Source organism: Podarcis vaucheri (genome assembly GCF_965113315.1).
Source record: "Podarcis vaucheri genome assembly, chromosome: 6".
In the NCBI taxonomy this organism is placed as follows: domain Eukaryota; kingdom Metazoa; phylum Chordata; class Lepidosauria; order Squamata; family Lacertidae; genus Podarcis; species Podarcis vaucheri.
In genome coordinates this window covers 78,753,938-78,772,986 of record NC_138764.1, presented here as the reverse complement: position 1 = coordinate 78,772,986, position 19,049 = coordinate 78,753,938, and the positions used below count along the sequence as shown (strand labels likewise).

General features: G+C 43.7%; 1 protein-coding gene and 1 long non-coding RNA gene across 2 annotated transcripts in view; one reads left to right on the top strand and one right to left on the bottom strand.

Annotated features, from left to right (window-relative positions):
• TP53INP2 (tumor protein p53 inducible nuclear protein 2) overlaps positions 1-16,047 on the bottom strand; it is a 52,918-nt gene extending 36,871 nt beyond the window's left edge. Inside the window, exon 1 of the mRNA XM_082226502.1 lies at positions 16,023-16,047. The gene's annotated coding sequence lies outside the window, so the exon portion shown is untranslated. The remainder of the gene's footprint in view (positions 1-16,022) is intronic.
• LOC309534369 lies at positions 13,113-15,804 on the top strand. Its single transcript, XR_014220634.1, has 2 exons — positions 13,113-13,958; positions 14,947-15,804. It is a non-coding gene; the product is annotated as an uncharacterized lncRNA (long non-coding RNA).
• Positions 16,048-19,049: the final 3,002 nt, after the last annotated feature.

The window sequence follows — 19,049 nt, the reverse complement described above, 5'->3', positions numbered from 1 at the left end:
GTCACAGGACATCAATGACATCAGGTTAACTATTTTTGCCCACGTGGTTTGAAATTAAACCATGCAAGAGTTCTTTGAAGCACCAGCAGTTAGCTGGTTGTTGTGGGTTCAAAGCACCACGCAAGGCTCTCTGCAAGCATCAGTGGTCAGCTGGGTGAAAATGGGTCAATAGATATCATTGCAGTTTTGGGTGATTGATAGGTGCATGGGTCCATGGGGTGTGAGGGGTGTGTGCTGAACCAAAACAGCCTCACGGGCCTAATAAGGCTATGAGCCAGAGTTCTCCACTACTGCTCCAGCTCCAGCTCCTACTTGATGCACATGGTTGAAGCTGAGCATGTCCTCCCTCTTACATTAAGACAGAACATACATTAGAGAGAGGTGGTTTATCTGCATAAACATGTGTATTAGCAGACTCATTTAAATAATGACTTAACCAGTTTGTAAATAGAGCTAATTTGGCAGTTCCCTGTGCTCCGTCATTAGAATCCTGTGAGTTCCCGGACATCATGTGGACAAACTAAATTAACTTGCCTTTGTTTATGTGGTTGCCTTACATTAAATAACTCTACTTTGGTCTGGCATAACACATTGTAATTGTAGAATCATGGGTTAAGAACAAATTAAGCATTGCTTATTACAATGCCCTCTAGATGTGCAAGGGCATTTGTTGTCCTCCACTTTTAATAACAGAGAAGATGCTGAAGTCAAAATGTTCCTTGATTATTATTTTTCAGGCACCACACAATGTAACTGCAAGTCTTGCCTCACCAGAATTCCAGGGGCATAAAATTCTGCAAAGCAAGGATGAGATGGTTCACGAGGGATATTAAAAAACACACACACCTGTATGTTCGTTCTTCGCAACAGCCTTTGCTGCCACATGAAACATGCACAGCACCGGACAGAGCCTCATTTGAATGTCTGCTTCCTCCTCCCAGCTTGAAACTATGAGCAGATGTAGGCTCCAAAGTTTCACCATCAGCCAACTCCTTTCCACAACACATACAAACACCCCAAAACAGCAAACATCTAATTTTGTTCTAGGGACGCAGGTGGCACTGTAGGTTAAACTACAGAGCCTAGGACTTGCTGATCAGAAGGTCGGCAGTTCAAATCCCCGCAACAAGGTGAGCTCCCGTTCCTCGGTCCCTGCTCCTGCCCACCTAGCAGTTCGAAAGTGCATCAAAGTGCAAGTAAATAGGTACCGCTCCGGCGGGAAGGTAAACGGCATTTCCGTGTGCTGCTCTGGTTCGTCAGAAGCAGCTTAGTCATGCTGGCCACATGACCCGGAAGCTGTACACCGGCTCCCTCGGCCAGTAAGGCGAGACGAGCGCCACAACCCCAGAGTCGGCCACGACTGGACCTAATGGTCAGGGGTCCCTTTACCTTTACCTTTTACTTTTGTTCTACATTGAGCCAGATCTATCAGATGGTACTCTATATAGCTAGGACCAGCAAAATGTTACTATCACACTGTGCCAGTTAGGCACACTTCACACTTTCTGTGTGGTGCATGCTTTGGGTTTCTTCGCATCCTTTTATACTTTGCAATGCTTATTGTGAAAAAGTACCTTGCACTAAATCTATTAACGCTAGATCTTCAGAAATAGCAGCACAACCCTAAGCATGTCTGCTTATATGCAATCCCTATCAAATTCTTACTACCAGATAAGTAGGGTTATGATTGCAATAAAGTCCATCAGTGAGTATATACTGATATGTACTGTACACACACATGCAGTTTGAAACTAGGTCCTCTGAAGCCTTGTATGCACACCCTGATATACCATTTTACAAAATAAGTTGAATCCAGAGGAAGTTAGTTCTCCTCAATTCCCAATGAAACCAGCAAAAGCCCCTTCCATTTCAATGAATCATAACTAACTTAGTCTTGGTTCAGTATCCCTAATATTGTAACATCTTGTACAGTGGTACCTTGGGTTACATACACTTCAGATTACATACGCTTCAGGTTACAGACTCCGCTAACCCAGAAATAGTACCTCGGGTTAAGAACTTCAGGATGAGAACAGAAATTGTGCTCCAGTGGCGCAGTGGCAGCAGGAGGCCCCATTAGCTAAAGTGGTGCTTCAGGTTAAGAATAGTTTCAGGTTAAGAACGGACCTCCAGTACGAATTAGGTACTTAACCCAAGGTACCACTGTATTTTAATGCAGGGACCTTTGAATTGGCAAAAATGCCCAGTAGCAGGTGTCCATTTCAGAAATGCGCAAATATTTTCCCCAGTCACATTACAAAGCACCCTGAAGGGACAGAAATTCTAATGTCTGTAGAACCTGACAGGTGAAGAGTGCTGGCCTATCAGTAAATGTCTCACACTATCTTTGGCTGTGTGTACTTTGGCAGGGCTCTGTTTGCTCAGCAGCATGGAAATTTCAGCAAATACATATGCACTGTGCACCGTTTGTTCCCAAGAGCTATTATGATGATAATGATGTAATCAAGTTATAAAAATGGAGCCTAGGTGGGGAAGCCCCACTCCAGGAGCAGCTAAGATCTGTCTGCTCTGGAAGCCATTTCTGGGTCCAGGTTAGTTCTTCTAAACTCCACCATTGTCCAGAGATTCAGAAGCAAGAGTAGCAGCTGGAACATCTGTGAGAAAGCTTGCGTACACCCTTGCTAGGTAAAGGTAAAGGTACCCCTGCCTGAACGGGCTAGTCTTGACAGACTCTGGGGTTTGTGCGCCCATCTCACTCAAGAGGCCGGGGGCCAGCGCTGTCCGGAGACACTTCCGGGTCACGTGGCCAGCGTGACAAAGCTGCATCTGGCGAGCCAGCGCAGCACACGGAACGCCGTTTACCTTCCCGCTGGTAAGCGGTACCTATTTATCTACTTGCACCCGGGGGTGCTTTCGAACTGCTAGGTTGGCAGGCGCTGGGACCGAGCAGCGGGAGCGCACCCCGCCGCGGGGATTCGAACCGCCGACCTTTCGATCGGCAAGCCCTAGGCGCTGAGGCTTTTACCCACAGCGCCACCTTGCTACACCCTATTAAAACTGGCTTGCCCATGAGGCAGGGTAAAGTGACTGCCTCAGGTGGCAGAAGCACACGAGGCAACACTCTGCCTGCCCCACCAATGGTACGAGGGAGGCATTCTGGTGTGCGGAGAAGCCAAATAACAAAAAGCTTTGCAAAAAGCCCTAGTTCCTGCCAAGTTCTGCAAGAGCCAGGGTGTTCCTGGGCACCATGTTGGTGCTCAGTTTCCCCACCCCCTGGGCAGAGAAGCCAAATGGCAGTGCTTTGCGGTACATGTTGCTCTTGCCAGGTTTGGTGACAGCCAGGACATTCCATCAGCAGAAGTTGCAGGGTGGGCAGGTCAGGAGGCAGCAATTCCCATGTCACCTAAGGTGATGAAATGGGACAAGTTGCCCCTGCTCCCTAGTAAATGTTTGCCTAAGTTTGTTTTTTGAGTTTATGGCAAGGTGCCTCAAGAACTTTGGTTTCTAAATAAAAGCTCACAGTTAAGGTATTCCATGGTCCACATGTTAAAAGTAGATAAGGGAGGTAGTAGCTCATAAATGGCTAATGCTATATTTTGATTTTTTTTAAAAAGATGATATGAATTGTGGTTTGAGCCGGACAGATGCTTTGTTTTGTTTTAAAGTACAGACCAGGCCCCATTCAGATAGTCTGAGACGTTATCGCATTGAAGAGACACTTTAATATTCGTTGAACCAAATGTGTGTGTACATTCATGTGCACACATACTTTTAAAATTGCACAAAACATCAGGTGAAAATGACGATCATATACTGGACAACACTCTTCTTGTTGCTCAAAGGTTGCATCATGTCATGAGTCAATGATTTTGCCCTTTAAAATAGCCTTCCTCCTTGCATACAGTGGGCTCTTGAATCACTTGGTGGTGAGCCTCCAGGCAGCCTGGGTGTGGTGACTTTGTCACCGTAAAAGCAAACTCCAAATGAGTGTTAAGATGTTAGCTTTATTACATTTAGTTTCCTCCGGGGGCTCCACCCTCTGTTCAAATTTGTCACTATCCAGGAAGGTCACTTTAAGGAGACTTCCAGTTTACTCATGTGTTTTTGCTTTTGCTGTTACCATTTTGCTGCCTGAGGATCCTAGAAGCAGGATTGTGAAGTTGCAGGAATTGCTCTAATAAAGAATTTAATTTAGGAGATCAGACCCTGACCTTGTTGATTTATAGCACAATAGCTGACAGGGAGGGTTGTTCTTTTAAGGTTATTAAAATTTATCTTATTGAAAGTTAATCAATAAGGGGCCCTCATCTCAACCAGGATATGATAGTCTTTGAGCCTATCTCACTTAAGTTTTATTTGAATTTTTTCAACCCCCAAAATGTCAATATTTATTTATTTATTGGTCTTAGATTTTTGTATGTTAGTTAATGGCAGGGATAATAACTTTTAGTATGACAGAGTCCTCACCTAGTCAAAGAATGTCTTTGTTTTACTGCAATACAGATAAGAAAAGAAGAAAAGTCTACTGGATTGGGCCAATGGTCCATCTAGCCCAGCTTCCTGTTTGCACAGTGGCCAGTCAGATGCCCATGGGATGCCTGCAAGCTCCCTGTCCACCTGTGATTCCTAGCAACTAGAACTCATGGGCAGTGGAGGCAGAGAATAGCCATTGTGGCTAGTACTAGATATGTGTGTGCATGCGTGTGTACGTATGTGGGTGTGTGGATGTTACATATATGCTCATTAAAATATTGATACTGAAGTAATTAAAGTACCTTGAGTGTCTTCAAGGAATCCAAGAACCCTGTTGTACATTCTCCAATCTTCTTACAGCCTGACAAATGTCTTTAGACATGGTGGTAAATTCCTCCTCTTCCATGTGTGGTGAGAGCCAGTGTGGTGTAGTGGTTAAGAGCGGTAGTCACGTAATCTGGGGAACCGGGTTCGCGTCTCCGCTCCTCCACATGCAGCTGCTGGGTGACCTTGGGCCAGTCACACTTCTTTGAAGTCTGTCAGCCCCACTCACCTCACAGAGTGTTTGTTGTGGGGGAGGAAGGGAAAGGAAATTGTTAGCCGCTTTGAGACTCCTGAAGGGGAGTGAAAGGCGGGATATCAAATCCAAACTCTTCTTCTTCTCTTCTTCATGTCCTCCATTGCTGTTATTGACTTTGAAGTTCTCTTCCCATATGCCTCCACAACTTCCATCTCCATAGCTACCTCATTGCATTAAACCTGAGAGGGTTCGGAAGCTTCTTGTTAGACTTTGTTAGGTGTAGCCTGGAATTGATACGTCTTGAGGTTCTGTGTACATGACAAAAAGTTGGTTTTATCTGCCTGTCCCTTATCTGGAGTTTCCAGAACCACACCTTTTCAGATGCCTGTAAAGGAGTCGGTACCTTCAGTGTATTTTAGCAGAGATAATTGTGCTCAGCTGAACAGGAACCTTTACTCTGCCCAATGCTATGCTTGTAATTAGCTGAATAATGCTTGCAGGGTCAAGTTAAAGAGTCTTGCTGGAAGTAGTTCCTGCCTCTTGTGTGCACATTGGCTATTTTGCAGCTGAAGACATCTGACACTTTGCCTCATCTTTTGAAACTTCCTGTTCCTTTTGCTGCTTAAAGTCGCAATCCAGTTGGGCATCTGTAGAACGAACCATGCTTCAAGATCTATCAAATAGAAGTTAAAACATGATGGTTGGGTTGTTGTTGCTGTTTAGTCATTTAGTCGTGTCCGACTCTTCGTGACCCCCATGGACTAGAGCACGCCAGGCACTCCTGTCTTCCACTGCCTCCTGCAGTTTGGTCAAACTCATGTTGGTAGCTTCGAGAACATGGTCCAACCATCTCATCCTCTGTAGTCCACTTCTCCTTGTGCCCTCCATCTTTCCCAACATCAGGGTCTTTTCCAGGGAGTCTTCTCTTCTCATGAGGTGGCCAAAGTATTAGAGCCTCAGCTTCAGGATCTGTCCTTCCAGTGAACACTCAGGGCTGATTTCCTTCAGAGTGGATAGGTTTGATCTTCTTGCAGTCCATGGGACTCTCAAGAGTCTCCTCCAGCGCCATAATTCAAAAGCATCAATTCTTTGGCGATCAGCCTTCTTTATGGTCCAGCTCTCATTCCATACATTACTACTGGGAAAACCATAGCTTTAACTATATGGACCTTTGTTGGTTGGGTACTTCTCCATAATGCAAAGCTTCTTGTCATACTCCATGATGATATAATGGCCACTTTTAAGTAAAATTTGAGAATGAATTTATCAATCTAAGCAAGAACAAAGTTGCCTGTGGGCTGAAATCTAGAATGTCTTGTGAAAAAAATAACATAAAATGTTGGAGTGCAATCTGATCTGCCACGTTGCTGTGGGTAAATTCATACCATGAATGCTGTACAGTTCATAAAGATGTTTGGTGGAACCTTTCAAGAATCTTCTGACTCAGTGGGCAGTTACTTAGAGGAGCTTGACAAACAACTTTATTTTGCCCGTGTTGCTTCTTGGCTTACAAACAACAAGGAAGCACAAAGACATAGAGATGTGCCTGCTCCTCTTACTCCTTCGTTTCAGTCACCCTAGAATATGCTGGGAAAACCCTAGATTGATTTTAGTGCGAGACATTCTCAGAGTATTTTGTTCTTGTCAGCACAATGGAAAGATGGGAAAGACTATTACATCATGATCTGTGGCTGGAAATGTGTGTGCTTTCCTGTATACATATACAAACACACACAAACTATTTCAACTCCCATAATAACTGTATCTCGAGGAATGAGAGGCAAGAGATCCCATCACCTTTGTCTGATGAATTGCAAAGCTTTCTAAACACACAATTTTTCTCTGCGGTTTGTCTTTTAACAGGCTTGAACCGACTGGAAAAGGCATTCCTATTATTGCAATTAGTCCAACATCCTCTAGGAATTCCCTTCATTATAAATCATTCCCATCGTGTGTGTTTTTCCCTTCCTGTTGTTTAAAATTCGTGTCATGGGCTCCTGTGAAGTGTTTTGTTTATCTTTCCTGAGACGAGTGGCCATTTAGATAGGTCTAGTCTCTCCATAGCATCATGGGTATCTATTTCTATTATTTTGTATTTTATCTGAGGAGGGGAAAGGATGCTAGAGAAGAGCAAAGCCTATGTCCTAGAAAATTTGGGCACTTCCAGACTGTCACTATTTTGTGGTGAGATTCAGCTGCATACCAGAAAATTCAGGTTGTGTAGTTGAAGTGGATTTGGCGCTATTGTGCAGGGAATATGCCTTCCACGTCCACCTTTACATAATAAGGAAAGTAACAGGAAAATGCATTGGAAAGTGTGGAATAACAGTTGTTTGACCCAACATAATACTAAACTCCCTGCAAAGAAACCTGAATGTTCAATAAACAACTGCTGTCACTTAACCTCACCACAAAATGTCTGCAAACAAATAAGGATGAATGTTCAGTTAGCAGGTCAGCTGGAAGTCTTTAGGGTACCACAAGACTCTACATTGATTTATCTGCAGCAGACTAACACTGGCAGCTAACACTGTGGAAGAAGAATACAGGGAGACTTGAAATAGTGACTAGCTAGGCTCCTTTGGAAAGACTGCAACTGATTTGAATAGGTAGTTTTTGAAATCTGAGTGGTTTAATTTGGAATGTTTTACTTATTGCATCTTTGCAGGCTTGTTCAGGCAGGGGAATTTGGACTAATGTGCCAAGAATGAAATTTATTGTAATTTGCCCTGGGATCCACAGATGAAGGGTGGTATAGAAATATAAAATAATAGATAAGTAATGGAAGGGGCATGATCTCAGTGCTGCTGTCAAAACAAGACTTCAGGGCCCTCACTCAGCGGAATAAGTAGGAGTGACCCTCTACACAAGAGCGCTGGGCTTACCAAATTTTAAAACATATTAAATATTAAATATATGTTAAATATAAATGTAAATATATTTATAAATAAACATATTTATAAATATGTTAATATTATTTATGTGTTTTAATATAAAGCAGTATGCAAGTGTTTTAAATGAAGCAAAACAAAGATTTAAAACATTTCTTTTGCATCTTTCCATTCTGCAATGATCCACTGGCCATGGCCAGTGTGAATAGAGCCATGGGAGATGAATGGTGCACATGACCTCATGGCCCCCACAGAATTTGAGCCCTCACATATTCAGCTGAACATCTGAGCAGAGCTTGTAAACAGCACAGCTGGTATATGATACTGGGTAGACCACTGATTTCACAACCTTCCCTTCTTCCCCATCTCTTTGTTTATACAGCATATAATTACTAGCTTAGTACATTTACTTCGAAGAGAGGAAGAAGTCCCAGAGGAACACCTTCATGGATAAATATGTTGCAGAATGTATTAATCCAGTGATTTCAGTCTGACAGCATCTCCCTGCAGGATTTTAAGATAAGATTATGAAAGGCAGGTCTCAAAGGTAATTTGGGCTTCAGGTAGTGAAATAATCACACTCCTTCATTGAAGGTTTTTAAGCAGAGGGTGGATGGCCTTTCTGTCATGGATGCTTTAGTCGAGATTCCTGCATTGCTGGACATTGGACTAGACGGCCCTTCTAACTCTGCAGTTCTATGATTCTATTATTGCAGACTGGAGGAAATAGATAGCCAGAGAGAAATGATACTGATGGATTAGTCAAGGGTGGTGCAAAAATGCAGCTCTCTGATTTTCAACTTTGTGTACTGGCACCTGATCCACATTGCTGTAATAAGTTTGATGTGTCTGTATGTAGAAAAGATGCAGCTATATTTGCCTCACTGTGACTTTGTGATAAACATCTGTTACTATCATTATCTAAGAAGGCTTAAGAGAAACAACATGCATGCCCTAGCATGCCTAAATTTATCCACCTGTCTGGCCCAGAGTTGTGGGTTCCTGAAATGAAAGGGAATATTTCCCCCTCCCTCAAAGCTGCATGCTCTCATTTCCTCTACCACCACAGATCCTAAGAGGAACATTAAAATGACTTGCTTTGCCTATTTACAGGAACTGCTTTGTAGAGTCATGCTGCAATCTCAATAACTTTGCTGGCAATTTTTTCTATCACCTCCCCCTGCCCCCCCCCACTGCCCCGGAACTCACTTTTGCAGTAGATACAACACTGGCTGCGGAAGAGGGGAGGAGGGCAGAGTCCTGCAACTCTGAAGAGGGGGTGAATTGTCCCCTCCCAGGTCATCAGAGTGAACATTTGATGAGCAGAGAGGAGATGATAGCTGCCGTGCTCAGCTGATTTGCATGGAGCAACTGAGGGGGGATGTGGGCTCTGTATATGCAAGAGTGTTTGGGGGGGGGACCTGCACCACCCTAAAGAGTGGGTCCAAGATGAATGTGGCCCTTTGGCCAAAAGGAGGCAGCTGTAGGGATAAGCCACAATAAAATAGCAATAAAACAATAACAGCAACAAGCAGATCAAGGAGCAACAGGATCATATACTTTCAATAAAAAGTGCTTTGGAAGAACAAGTAGATGTTTAATGCCTATTTGAATACCTTCCAGACCACCTGTTTCTTAAGCATTCAACTTTACCATATTGGCTGTGAGTCCTGAAAGACTTGCTCCCTGCCTTGCAAGCCTTTCCCAACTGGCCTGGGAGGCTGCGGACGTGACTGACTCTAGATATAAATGCTGATGCTGCTGAACTGAATCTTGGGCTGGGGTATTGTTTAGGGGAGAGGGGTTGTTGCTGTTGTAGATGTTAATTTTTTCTATTTTTATTTTGGATCTTACGTTTTAGGTGGAAATTGTTTGGTTTGGTTGTGTATTTTTTGATGTTTTCTTTACTCTTCATGACTCCTCCTGCTATGCTTGGAAGTGTGCAATTTTTTAAATATGTTGTAAGCCTCCTTACAACCTAACAGTTCAAAAGCATGCAGTGCAAGTAGATAAATAGGTACCGCTCCGGTGGGAAGGTAAACGGTGTTTCTGTGCGCTGCTGTGGTTCGCCAGAAAGTGGCTTAGTCATGGTGGCCACGTGACCCGGAAGCTGTACGCCAGCTCCCTCGGCCAATAAAGCGAGATGAGTGCCGCAACCCCAGAGTCGTCCATGACTGGACCTAATGGTCAGGGGTCCCTTTACCTTTAAGCCTCCTTCAGCATGGTTTTAACTTTGTAAAGGTAGCATACAAATAAAAGCATTGATTGATTGATTTGTTTCTTTGAGAGGTTAGGTGCAGTTTCATCACAGCAAGTGATGAAATTCCTTTTCTCAAAAAAGGTCTGATCTTTTGGGGAAGCGGGTTTGTTGTGCAAGACCTCCCAATCCACAATAATGGCAAGGCCAGGATTTGCTGGTATGTGATTGAATCCCACACAAAAATAGTGACAGTCTGGAAGTGTCCTTCATGATGGGGCCATATGAGACCCATTTGGAAGAGAGCTCACTCCTTGAATGTTCCTCTTAAATAAATGCTTTGAACATTCCAAAAGACGCAAAAGCTCACTATTATTATTAGTCTCTGCACTGCTGCTAATCACCCTGGGTCCTGCTGCTGCTGCTGCTCTTGAAAATCAAACCCAGCACAAAGATCATGCTTGTTGCTAATGTTGTCACATCCGAGCACTGGGGACTTGGGACTCTTTTATTCGCATCTAGTACAAATCCCATGGGTAAGCCTGCTCTGCTGATTGGAACAGCTAGGACAGTGGCGTGTTGCTAACTTTCTCTCTTAAGAGTATACACTGGTGGATTTGTTCAGAATTCATCTTTTAAGCAGAGACATAAGAGCACAAGATGTGCTTGCAGGATCAGGCCCATGGCCCACCTAGTGCAGTCCAGTGGCATCCCAGATGCCTGTGGGAAACATGCAGAACCTGAGCAAAAATCACCCTTCTGTGGTTTCCACCAACTAGTATTCAGAAGCATTTTTGCATCTGAGACCTGTGTGTTCATTTTGACGTCAGTGTATAGCCTATTGTCCCTCACCACTCACAATTGCACATATTGCCCCACATTCTAATGGTGCTTTTGCCTGACTCCTTTTGCCTATTATGCGTGGAGCCGGAGAGTGCAGCCCAACAGCAATAACAACAATAATTAATAATAAGCTATTATTTATACCCCGCCCATCTGACTGGGTTGCTCCAGCCACTCTGGGCGGCTTCCAACAAATTATAAAGGCAGCCCTATGCACACAAACAGGGCTATAAGCAACGAATTCCATATGCATGGAATTTCCTCTGCCATAATAAGCAACAGCGATCGCTATGCATCTAAAGGGCTTTGGGTTACAGCCTGTGATGGTATGAGGTACCTGTCAATCATTTTGTTCTCATCCATAGCAAGAGGCCGGGCCACTCTATTAATAGCATATTTGCAAAAACAGCAAATGCTGACATGCAGAACTATTTTCTGGGTGTGGGGGAGAGTCCTGTCTGGGTTACAGTGAATGAGAGGGCTGGCTAGGATAAAATGACTTTCAGTGCCCTAGTACCGTGTTAGTGACTCACCTAATTACCTTCCGGAGAAGAGAGCGATGACAAAAATGGGAGATAGCAGCTTTGGGGTCATTCATGTTGATGAATGTGGAATTCGTGACCGTTAAGAATTTTTTTAAAAAAACAGCAAAGGGAAGAGGTTCTCATTAAGAAACTGACTCATTCCAAGGAAGACTATTGGTCCATCTAGCTTTGTACTGTCTAGGGTTGTCATATTTCAAAAAGTGAAAATATGGACACAAAAGCTGTTGAACTTCAAAAAGTTGCTTTTGAACTTCAATTCCAAAATGGGTTGGTTTCTCTGGACATTTTGCCAATTTGTGAAAATTCCCCCCGGATGCCATTTTCAATGGTCGAATCCCAGATATCTCTGGGAAAACCCAGACGTTTGGCAGCCCTAGCGTACACTGACTGGCAGCTGCTCTTCAGGGTTTCAAGCAGACGTCTTTCCCAGCCCAGCCAGAAGAAGCCAGGACTGAATCAGGGACATTCTGCATGCAAAGCATGTGCTCTAATGCTAAGCTATGTTTCACTTGTTACATATAAAATAAGAGCCCAGTCCTCAAGGTTCTGAACAAGTTGGCTGGCATCCATCTGTCTTGGGAGATCATGGAGGAGTGTGCCTTTGGGGGTGAAGTCAAACTGCTCAAAGGTTACAGCGCCTGCTGTGGCTGTAGAGACCAATGCAGGAAAGACATGTTTTGTTGCAGTTGGGGCATATGAAGGCACCTGGTTGTGCTGCTGCCCTTGCACCATGGCATTTCTTCCCTCTGCACTCCTCCCAGTGGTCATTCCTCCTCTGGTCACTGCCATCAATGCACAACCTGACTGTCTCCAAGCACTGTAATTGCCTACAAGGTTTTCCCCTTTTCATATTGCTTCTAATGGTGGCTGCATGGCCATGTAAGATGTGTGGTAAATGAAGACTCACAGGTTGTAGGGGAACCACCAGCCCAGAAATCATATTAAATTACAACGTACAGCCATTTTAGCTTTGTTTTAAAAGTCTCTCTCACAGAAATGTCCCAAGTCTGCCACTATCAAGGAAGCCCAGAATAGGAGGTTTTCCTGTTCTGCTGACTGTTTATTCTGCTCTCTTTCTGACTCCCATAGTTGTTTATCTATCTTCAAGAGCAGAGTGGTCATGCAAAGGTCCTTCTAATGTCCTACTTATGAATACTAAAATTCAAGACAGACTTTGAGGACTATCTGTTCTTTTGATAAACAAGACCATCCGGTGGGTATTCCAAGAATCATTGATGACTTTGCTCATCTCAAAGGAGGAAGGTACAAGGACACTCAATCTGAAAAGCTGTGAATTTTGTTAGAGAAGGTTTGAAGTTATTTATCTTTAATAATAATAAATTATTCTAATAAATCTTTGTCATGTCAGTTAATACCACAAATAAATATGCATCTGTAATGTATATCCATTCTGAAGATATGTACTTCATCTTTAATTAAATTTCTTCTTCGCATAATCATGTTTCACCTCCAGTCAGAATGCATGTCATTGGATACTTGGTGTATAATCAAACTAAATGGGGAGGCCCCCTCCACGAAGGACCACTGCAAAGCATGTCCATCGCTGCTGCTACAGCATTTGCACAGCACAGTTGGCATCCTGTACTTACTTGGTCATCCTTCCCTAGTCTATTTGGATTGTGAGCTTAGCACAATGTGTTTGGGTCATATCCTGTGGTCACAATGCTGGAGTACAAAATAGGAGTGAGGAAACGTTTGACACAGCTGTGCATATACTCAGTGCCTTGCTCCCAGCAGCAGACAGCGTGGTAGGGCCGCACTGCTTGCCTGACCTCTGGCTGCCTCTGCCATTGCAGCATACCGGGATGGAAAGATGGAGGGGCACATGGGATGAACTCCCTCAGAAGGTGGTGGACTTTCCTTCCTTGCAGGTTTTTAAACAGAGGTTAGATGGACACCTGTCATTGCTGCTTTAGTTGAGATTCCTGCAATGGAGGAGTCTGCAATTCTATTATTCCTGCTGATGCATTTGCACTGTGCCAGCCTCTCTGCTGTTGCCGCACCCTCACCTTTTCTATCCAGGTGTGCTGCAGTGACTCAGTTGGTTTGCGGTCAGGTGAGCCCCAGAGCCCCATCATGTTGTCCACTGCTGGTTGCTCTCTGTCTTGCATTTCCCCCAGCTCTTCTTCAACTATCTCACCGAGGTTTTCCATTTTGCAATTGCAGAGTGGAATTTGTTGCATCAGTACACTGCCTTGAATGTTTTGCTCTACTAGTGATCTGACTGTTTATTAAAACAAATCCCAGTCTCAGTGTTAGTTAACATACTCCATTAAGCCATTAAGAAGGTGGGGTGAGCTGATGGGTGTGATCAGCCTTTGAAGACAAACAGTCTCCTTCTCCAAGCTGGTAGAAGATGATCGATGGCTTTTAGCCCATTAAGAGACGTTTGTGCCACATTATCTGTGAGACAACCAGCATGTTCAGAGACTAGTTCTACTAGACTAGGACTGGGAAAACCAGAGTTCGAATGCAGCCATGAAGCTCACTGGGTGACCTTTGACCAGGTACTCTTGTTCATCCTAACATACCTCAGTGGACTTGCAGTGAGATTAAAGTGGCGGTGTAGTTCAGGAGAGGGACCATGTATGGTTCTGTGAACATCTTGAAGGCAGGTTAAGATATAAATGAAATAAATACATAACTATTAATGCTTTGGATTTGCTACCTAAATCTACTTGGAGTCAATTTAGAAACATGGAAAGGATAAATGTTTTAATAAATATTTCAATGTATTCCTTTCCTTTCAGTACTGGCAGATGTGGAATTGCAGTAGCCACTAACCCTAGCAGGCTCATTCCTCTGTTCCCCACAATATGGAGCAGAAAGTTCCGCAGAGAACTTGAGTGGACAAGAATGTAATTTGATGCAGGGAGCTGACAGAGAACAAGGGTGTTCTGGTTGTGGAAACAGATGGGAGGGGATACTTTTGTTAAGCATCTCCTGTCTGTTTCCCGTGCTTGTGGGATAGACTTTTCTCTCTCGTTATCTGTGTAGTGTCCTCGTTGTGACACTCAGAAGAGCCCAGATGGCTGAGTCTGATTAATCAGAGCTTTAGTTTTAATCTGTAATCAAACTATAAATCGGTCCATCAGTCAGATGAATCGATTTTAAAGCCTTCTGCTGTAGTAAGGGTTTGTTTGTTTTTTCCTGTCTATTCTTTGGTGGTCATCAACGGTATAGCAAAGAGATCTTGTTTTGCATGAAGTGCCCCAGTTTTAAATGGGGAGGGGAATGTGACGATGGGTGTGATTGATGTGATGGTGTCTCAGGTCAGAACAGGTATTACCATACATCAGTGGCATGAGGAGAGCCCATAGGGGTGGCTGACCTGGGTGCAAAATTGTTAGGGGGCAGAAAATTTCAACACCCAGTACTGCCTCAATACAGCTGTGCGCTTCTGTCAGTGGGCTGCACTAAAAATGGCTTCTCCATGTAAGCCAGAAAGTGACCTCTTCAGACAATGAAATGACTCTTCTTTTCTTATCTCTGCAGCTGAGATCTCCTGGGTGACGTGGACGCCATTAGGCAGTTGAATGTGCATGCATACTGTGATCTTGCACAGTGGAAGAAGAAGAAGAGTTTGGATTTGATATCACACTTTATCACTACCCTAGGGAGTCTCAAAGTGGCTAACATTCTCCTTTCCTTTCCTCCCCCACAACAAACACTCTGTGAAGTGAGTGGAGAGACTTCAAAGAAGTGTGACTGGCCCAAGGTCACCCAGCAGCTGTATGTGGAGGAGCGGAGACGCAAACCCGGTTCCCCAGATTACGAGTCTATTGCTCTTAACCACTACACCACAGATGTGCATTTTGGGACGCTGTCCCCCCCTCCCAAAAAAGTGTTTTGGGGGCTGCAACTTTGTATGGGTCATGTGACTCACAAGGGAATGTGGGGTTGGAAGATGGTGTCCCAGATTTGGGCCGGGTCATCTTGGAAGGTATGCTATTACATCCAGACAGATCGAAGCAATGTTTCTGTATGACACACACTTTCCTTCCTGTGCTGGATGAAATGGAAAATGTAAAGGTTGAATTTCCTTCTTGCTGACCCATAGCTAAGAGATATTCTTCATTTCTACTATTGCTACCCTTCTGTAGGAAGAGCCACATGAAACTAGCGCTGGCAGTACTCCATTAATGATGGGTAAATCTACCTGAGGGGATTGAACTTGTTTTGGAAGCCATGTTGGCACTGAATGATCTGTTACTCATTACTGTAATAGAAAATATTCTCTGTTTCATATTCCCAAATTAATAAAAAATAAAATATTAAAGATGACCTTTCTAAAGATTGTATTGAGTGGCAGATTTATTTATTGCCATACGTGAGATAAATGGTACATTTATACATCCTCAAAAGGCACAAATACTTATTTATCTATTTATTTAGAAAATGTCTGAATCACTTTACATTCCAAAGAATGGCAAAGCAATGTAAACATGCAAGTGTATTTACTGTAAATCTAATCATTTGTTAGGGCTTGTTCTCAGCTGGGTCATTGCCGAATCTGTTAGCTGCTAGGTGCCAGCGTTGAATTTGACCTGAATTGACATCTGTTTAGTTACCTCCAGTTCTTCTAATCTTCTGCTGCTCTATTATCTGCGCTCTACCTTCAGAAGCCTTGGGGCACCGGGCATGGCACAATCCCCTAAAATGAATCATTTGAGCTTCTGTATATTTCCTGGCTGGAAATTTTCCTAGTTGGAAAAAAATTCCACTGTATCAAGCTGAAATATTTGGCTGCGTTGCGTGCCTTTGAGCTGTGTGTAATTTAATTGCCTTTGCCCATATGCCAGACTGTTTTGTAAACCAGCTACAATAAAATCTCACAATAAAATCTCAAAACTCTTTGTTTCACAAAGCCCTCAGCTTAGCTGGGCAAACATCAAGCTTCTAGTTTGACCTATTCCCCACCAATAGCCTGATGTTAAAATTTAGGAAAAAGTCATACACTGACTTCAGGGGGACTTACTGCATTTAAGATCAGTCACACTGCTTTTGCAACTTGCTTTTATCTTTTTTTGGCCATTTGTTGCTCAAATAAAAAGGTGTTTTCTCACTCGCCTCTTGTCTCTGTCATTTTGTGGATCCAATGTAGCTGCTGAAACTTCTGACTTTAAATGGCATGTCCTTTAATTTATATAAAGCCATTCTCAACTTGGAGCTCTTTTCTTGGTGCTGTCAAGCAGCACCAAACAGGAAGAAGGAGTCATCTATTTTAGTTTGTTGATGTCCTTGGGTCAACTGCTGGCTAGACACACATGCTTGTGTAATCCTATGGTGTGGGGGGAGAAGGGAGGAGAGAGACTGTAAATCACAGCCGTAATATTGGACACCAGGATAGCTATAAATGTCTTGGTGTGTATGCTGAAGAGAGCTAGGGGACACTAAAGTCCTCTCCTAATCCCCCAAGATTCCTAGCCTTGGTGTAGATCTTGCCTTGCGTGTTATGTGTCTCACACATACCATCTGTGAATATCTGAAATATGAAGAATATCAGCATTGATATGGGAATGCTGAGAATCCCAGGTAAGTTTTGTGAATGTCTCAAAAACTCCATTGACGCACCAGTGAATATCGACAGCAATCTACTAAAAACGATAGTCAGCATCCACTCATGTACAGTGGTACCTCAGGTTACAGACGCTTCAGGTTACAGACTCCGCTAACCCAGTAATAGTACCTCGGGTTAAGAACTTTGCTTCAGGATGAGAACAGAAATGGTGCAGTGGCGGCGCGGCGGCAGCAGGAGGCCCCATTAGCTAAAGTGGTGCTTCAGGTTAAGAACAGTTTCAGGTTAAGAACGGACCTCCGGAATGAATTAAGTTCTTAACCCAAGGTACCACTGTACATCTGAAAAAAGGGGCAACATCTCCCTCTTTGGATAGTCACAAAATGCACCTGGGATTGTCAGCATTCACATGCAAATGTCAGCACCCACCAAATTTCAAAGATTTGCGTGCATGCATTTTCGCAGGGTACAAGGCACTAACAGAAGGCACTAACAGCGCAATGGGGCTTACTTCAAGTTAAGTTGGTAGAGGATTGCAGCCTAAAGGTTCCCTCCATTTGAACTGAGATGTCTGTGGCAGGAAGGGGTGGGGATGATTAACACGATCTGACTAAAATCAACTTGGGAGGGTTTCCAGTCATACCACAGACATTCCAAGACTCTCATAAAAATACCAAAATCTGTATAATTTAAAAGCAAAACCCTCAGTTTTGTCTTGCTAATTATCTAACCTAAAAGGTAGATAGCATATTCTTTCTCTTCTCTGTGGCCTTCTAGATGTTTTTGGCTTACAGTTTCCATCATCCGTGACCACTGGCTGCAGCTGATGTGAGCTGGACTCTTGTTACACCTGTAATCAGTTTTAAAAGGAAAGAAAAAAGGAAAGGGGGAAAGATACGGAACGGGGAAAAGAAGATAAAGAGGCTACAAGGCCCTCTATCACAATTACTGCATATCTTCAACACACAGAAGAGTGAACCCTCTCATTTAAAGTTCATATAAAAGTAAGGTTAAAAAAGAAATATAAGGAGACTTCCGGGTTGGCGCGAACAGCTAATGGCGGATTCCCTCCGAGCTCCGGAGGGAATCGGCTCCGCTGGGGACGGGTCTTGCCGCGACGGCGACGCGGGGACCCTCAAAAACCGCAGGCGCGGATGCCTGCGGATCTGGTGACTCGGTGGGCACCTTAAGTGCCCTCCCCGACCCATGAAGAGCCTTTTTAAAGGCTGCGGAGAGGGTACGGAGAGTGGCGTGGTGCTGGGAGTAGACCGCTATCCCAACGGAGCGAAGCCGTGTGCCATGGCTGAAGAGCGCTGACTTTTTTCCTTAAATTCGGACTTGAAAAGAAGCAACCCATGAGTAGACTGGAATTTGGACTTTAAAATAATTTACCTTTGAATTTGATACGACCGGGGGATGTGCTAAAGGGAAGTCCGCACCCCCCCTCCTGCAGAAGATTTAAAGCAATAGCAGGAGAACTAAGTTGGAGAGCCTACCCTTTTGGGGTGAGTTTAAAAGACATTAACTTTCACGATTTGATAAAAGAAGCTTTGAGCTGGAGTGTAAGAGTGGAATTATAGAAATTTTTCTTTTTGTCGTGTGCAAACCCCCCTCCCGGGCCCGGGAGCGTCCTGCCTCTGAGCCTGTTGAAGAGGAAAGGAATTTGACAGCTGTCAAAGCTGTCAAATGGGCAATTTAAAGTAAAAAAGATTGCTACCTAAGATCCCCCTGGACTAAATGTGATACAATTTAATTAAAGTTGTTGGAAACAAAGAAACTAACGAGGCAGAAGGCTGTTGGAAAAAGATTACTAAGTAACCAGATTCCCTCTAGGGGGAATTCTGAGACATTACAATGGCTGTGGATGGAAAGTTACTAGTTGAGATAGAAAGAATGTTCTATCTTGTTGGAATTTTACAAGAGCAGAGTCTGACTATGAACAAACAACTCATGACCTTGACTTCTGGAACAAACAGCTCTGCGGAATGTACTGAGGACTTGAATGAGAAAGAATCCACAGCTGAATTGGAAGAGATATCTCAAGAATTGAAGACTAAACAAGGAGAGGAGAAAGTACAGA